The 5,547-nt window shown below is 43.7% G+C and overlaps 1 long non-coding RNA gene across 1 annotated transcript; it reads right to left on the bottom strand.

Annotated features, from left to right (window-relative positions):
• Positions 1–3,426: 3,426 nt before the first annotated feature.
• LOC134155550 (uncharacterized) lies at positions 3,427–5,091 on the bottom strand. Its single transcript, XR_009961620.1, has 2 exons — positions 4,999–5,091; positions 3,427–3,526 (listed from the first exon to the last, which is right to left on the bottom strand). It is a non-coding gene; the product is annotated as an uncharacterized LOC134155550 (long non-coding RNA).
• Between the last annotated feature and the right edge of the window lie 456 nt (positions 5,092–5,547).

Raw genomic sequence — 5,547 nt, 5'->3', positions numbered from 1 at the left:
TAGGAGCCCTTTTTCTTCCCAAAGTTACCTCTGAACTGTGGCCTTATCCTCCCCTCTTTCATCCATCTTTACAGCCAAGGCACAACCCTGCCTTCATCCTGACCCAGACATTCTTCTAAACTACATGAACATCTAAACTTTATATTCTTCCTCTGATCTTATCTAATTCAAAGCTTCTAGCTTAATTTGCTTCTAAAAATCAACCATCCTTACCAAACTCTCCCATCTACAAATTAGTCTTCAAAAACTTCCTGCAGTATCTCTGTCCAATCTTTCAAAATGGGCTGCCTATACTTTTCAAACTGACCTTCTCTGGCAAATTGCTCTTCTCCAGGCCCTGTTAAAGCTTCCCATTATCTCAGTGACACAGTTCTCAGTGAGGCTTCTGATACTACTCTCTTATTCTTTTTAGCTGCTCCTTGTATACCAAGCATTGGGTTTTTATTGGCCCAGTAAGGCCATCTTACACCAAAGTAGCAATACGATTTTGTCGTAGTTAGGAGGGGAAAAAGTACTACATAAACCTTAAAGGTCCTTTACAGCCCTGTCCTAAGAGGCTATACCTCCTCAGACCACAGACTGAGGCAGCTATACTTGCAGACACTTGGAGTGGAGACGCTTCCTTCTTGGCCCACAACTACAAGCCAGAGAACTCCTCAGGCCTTGCTCACCTGTCCTTTAAGACAGGCAAAATCCTAGCTCCTGGATTTGAAATACTTCTCATAAAAGGGAGAAAGTCTGCTGAGGGAAAAGGCTGTGTCAATATGCAGAAGATGACAAAGTCATGAATGCAGAGAGATTAGGTTATGGGCCAATACTTGTTTCCTAGTGATAAGGTTAAGAATAATTAAGACAGTGACCTATTTGTGGATGCAGAAATAAAAATCCTGCACGAATTTAAGCAGTTTTTACATCTTACTAAGCAGGGCCAAGCTCATCATTCAATCAGTCCAAAACACAGCTACCTTTTAAAACCCACCATGCCTTTTTGCTTCATTTGAACTGAAGGAAACCGGCACCAGGTGAGAAGAGACAGCGCACCTACAGCATCACCCACTCTTCCAAAGCCCTCCTTCGGCTCTGCAGGTCTCCTTCGCGAGGCTGGAGGGGAGCCCTTCCGGCAGGGCTGCAGGCAGCCCGCCTGCTTTTGCCTTTAAGCAAGGAGCGGCGGCAGGCGCCCCTCTCCCCTCGTCTTCCCTTCCTCCCGCTCCGCCGCCGCGGGCCTCCCTGGCCTGCTCGGCTGGGCCGCCGGGCCGCACCGGGGCGCTGGCGGCCTCTCCTCCCGTGACCCGACCCCGGGGCCCCGCGGCCGGCACCGTGCCCGGCGCTTCCCGAGCGCAGGCGCTGCGGGAGGGCAGGGGAGCGCGGGCAGTGTGGGAGGCCGTGTGCTCTCCGCTGGAGGGAGAGAGCCACGGGAGCCGCACCTGAATGTCCAGGGAGAAGGGTGCAGTAAATCATCCGCCTGACACACAGCTAGCAGGGTCTGTCGGAGTGAGTTACGGATGTGCCCCGTTGTATGGAGATACTAAGAGGCTACCGGGGCGATTCCAGCTCTAACTTTAGATTTCATCTGTTCTTATCTCCGGTTCTGATAGAGTGATTCTTAACATGGTTTTGATGGAACCGGGCTCCATTAGAAGGAAATGTTTTTTCCTTTGTGTTAAAAAAGCACCATTAAAAAAAAAAACAAACAAACAAAAAAAAAACCACCAACAAACCAACAACTCCCCTGGAAACATGCAACGTCAGTTGTATTACTATTTCTGCTCCTTTAAATGCTGGATCACTAAAAATTAAATGACTAAAGCAGAATTTCAAGCAGGCCTTTAGCTACCACACTGTAGAAACTGAGTAATGCCAGCTTTTGGGTAAATTAACACAACTGGGGGGGGGATGGGACACACACCCGGACAGGGACATGACGACAAACCCAACCAGCCTGGGAGAACTGATCAATGCCATCTCAAAAATAACTCAAGCTGGTTGGTAGTTTATTTGCGTGTCTCAATTTGTGCCTTACCATGTGCTCAAAGATGTTTAGCAGCCAACTTTTTCCTTTTTCCTAATTAAAACTAGAACATGAGTAGCAATGTTTTAAAGAAAATGACATAGTAGAACAGCATGTTCACCTGCACTTTTAAAATCTCCCCACAAACTCTACTAGATTCTTGGTGAACCAGGGCCCTTATCTGTCTCTTAACACCTCCCCACCTCACAAGCGACCCTAGTCCAGTATCATGTAAGATCTGCCAATGGACCTTAGCAGCAGCTTTCACTTGGGCCATTTTCATGTGGGTTTAGCTGTGGAACTACTTGTTATTAACACAGAAGTTGTGAATTAACACAAAGATGAGAATGAGACTCTAGAGGGGTTATGAATTTCACCTGCTCATCTCAAACCAGTCAAATGTGTAAATGCTAATGCTGTTAACCATCCAACTGCCAAAAAAAAAGTTTTTTGGAACTGCAATTTCTATCCCAAACCTGTCTTCACAAGGTATTCAGGAATGTTACTACCCATCGGGAAAGTGTGGAGAGCCAAAATGCACATGCTCCATAGCAGCATCAGAAAAATAATTAGACACAAAAATTAGGATGCAGATACTGTGGTTTAAAAAGTTGCTGCTCATCAGCTGAGCTTCTCTAACTGATCGTGCGCACCCTCTTAGACCGATAAAATGGCAAGTACAATTGTGTTAGACTAAAATACCTTTGTTTCACTTGAAATATGCCAGAGATAAGAAAAGCATGCAGTGAGCTACCTCATTATGCCATTGTAACTCAATAGCCTGAAATAGTCAGTACAGTCCTAAAACAGTGGGGTTTCAAAGTTCTGAACAGGAGGATCCATACTGGAAATAAAGGAATCACTCCAAATACGCCAACACATGCTGGATTCAACAGCCAAGTTTTCAGTTGTCACTATTAACCTTTCTTAATTATACCAATTTTATTATCTTTTTGATGGCCATTTACTGTGCATCTAGAAAATTGCTACTTTTACCACTGCGAACAGGGAGTGATTTCCTCAGGTCTGCACCCTCTACTTGTTCATCTCATTTTATTAAATTGGTCATAGCAATAGCACCACTGATACAGTCAACATTTGAATGTGAGAAGCACCAGAGTACACAAATACAGAAAAACTGGTTCAGAAAATGGGTCTTTTTGTAGTCTCACCTCTAGGAAAGAATTCAGAATTGTGTTAGGCTGCTGAATTCCCTATACAGCTTGTGACTGGAGGTGCATGAGAACCATATCTGTGATGAAACCACACACTGAGCAGCTGACTAGGGCTAGTAGAAAATGGTAGAACAAGGTTATCTAGCTGACATAGCCAAATACCAGGTAATACAGACATACTTTATAAAGCGTATGTTGTAAGCTGGAAAGAGTTCCTTCGAGAAAGAAACTGAACTTGGCTCACCTTTATCCTAGAGTTCGCTAACCAGTAGCCCACAGTATGAAAGGCTGTGTGCCACCAACTCTTCTTATAGCTTCAATCCTTCTCCTCTGCTCCTTTGTTCTGGAAGAAAACAGCAGCAAACAATGCCTTTTCTGAGCAGGCCTATCACGTACCACTGCCTTTATCAGTGGAGGCTGGTAGACATGTTCCTTGATTCAGATCAGGCTGAACTACACTCACTGGTCAAACTATGGTTCAGTCTCAGTTTGAAGCTAGAAAGCTTCTAACTGAAAGCTAACTTTAGGTGCTTCCAGAGCTGAATAGCAGCTGAGGCTTTTTTCCCTAATTGCAATCTTACATGTAGGTAAGGTTAGGTTGGGAGGGAAAGAAGCTGAGCAGATTTGATTGGTTGGGTGTTTTGTGGTTTGGTTTGTTGTTTGTTTTTTTTTTTTTGGAACAGCTGTTGAAGACTAGTCCCTGAATACGGTTTGGGCAGATAGAAGTGTGGGCAATTCACTATATCTTTCCCACTACCACTTTCAACAGTTCAGTTTATTTCTGAAGAAGAGGAGGACCTTCCCTGGGTGTTTGATGGAAATATCTTGAAAAGATACAGAACAAAGGCTAAAGAGCTAAAATAACAGGGTTGTGCTGTTAGTCTTCAGATACCTTCTTGTCAGTCTGTCTCAGATTGTATCTTCAGTGGAGGGAAGTTGTCCTGGTCACCAAGCTCCCTGCCTCTCCATGTATCAGAGTTTCCTTCCAAAGGAAGCCAGGCAGGCCAGAAGACAATGCATACCAGTTGTCATTTCAACACAGATCCAGGTGGCAATCTTGCTTACCCAGTAACCAAGACTTACATATACAGCTGATCAAAGTATTATTTTCCTTTTCTTTTGTGGAACACCTCAGCATTTTTGTTTGTTTTGGTTTTTTTTTTCTTGCAGGAGTGGGTGATGGAGAAAAAGGTGGAGCAAATCCTGATGTTGAAATCCTACCAAATACCTTCTTGTTCTGCTTTAGAGGATGGCCCCACTAGCTGGTACATATATAACTTGGTTTGGGGTATTCAGCTGGTCAGCTAAGTCAACACTGCTAGAGAAAACTGACTTGTGATAAATAAACAATCATCTACATGCTTTTCCCAAACAGTATTATTTTCCAAATAAAAACCAGCTTTTCCTTAGACTTCCTTCAGTTGTCCTGATGAAGCCGCCAGTGCTTTGAACCTGTTTTCTAGGCCCATATATCTTACTGGCTACTGCAGCTCCCTGGAGACCAGTTAGACTGGAAACAGAAGAGAGTTGTTCTGGTAAAAAAACCAAACCAATAAACCCAAAAAACCCAAACCTCCTCAAGAAATACTCTAAACAGAAACGGCTATCACATCCACATGAGATAAGAATGCTTGTATTATTGACACAGTACTGGCATCTTACAGAAAACCCCTTATTCTGCTACAAGAAGTTACTTTCTTTTTAATCAGATTTTTCTGTTGCACCTGAGTACATATCCACAAATATTTTATGCAGTCATTTAATGCACTGAAGTCAGCAAGCAGAGCCTAAGGGCCTGAAGAGGAAAGAACTCACCATTCATTCACTTGAATGGTCCTTCCATGCATCCATCCTCATCAGCCAAATCCTACTTGTTAAGCCACACATTTTAAAAGTAAGTAGTACAGGGATTTATGAGCCCTGCTTCCCATGCTGAAAAGCTGGGAGAGGGCAGGAACCAGCTTCTATCAATGACAAAAAAAAAAAGAACCCCAGAAGTAAACTGTTCAGCTCTCAGCAGCAGCACAACTGTTGCACGTTTGCCATAATTAGCAATTACAGTGAAATCCTGGTCCCAAGTCAGTCAATGACAAAACCCTCACTTATCTGCTCATAGCTGGGGTTTTGCTTATAGAGGCTGATAATTCTAGCAAAGTGTTCCAAGGCTTGAGCCACTTTACTGTTCCCAACTGCTCTTTCCATCTCTTTGCCAGAAGTCAATTTTCCCACAGCAGAGTCAGCAGAATTAATCATATACCTTTGCCTTAGCCTCTGTATTTTGCAGTCCAGGTGTTAAGACATAGTCAGGCAAATTCAGCTAGCTGCTCCTGATCCAAATTAAGTGCTTACTGATCCATTTCTGAT

Source organism: Pezoporus occidentalis, unplaced genomic scaffold (genome assembly GCF_034315485.1).
Source record: "Pezoporus occidentalis ecotype Australia unplaced genomic scaffold, CSIRO_AGI_Poc_V1 ctg79, whole genome shotgun sequence".
Classification (NCBI taxonomy): domain Eukaryota; kingdom Metazoa; phylum Chordata; class Aves; order Psittaciformes; family Psittacidae; genus Pezoporus; species Pezoporus occidentalis.
The sequence above is the reverse complement of the archived record's forward strand: the minus strand, read 5'-3'. Positions and strand labels throughout refer to the sequence as shown.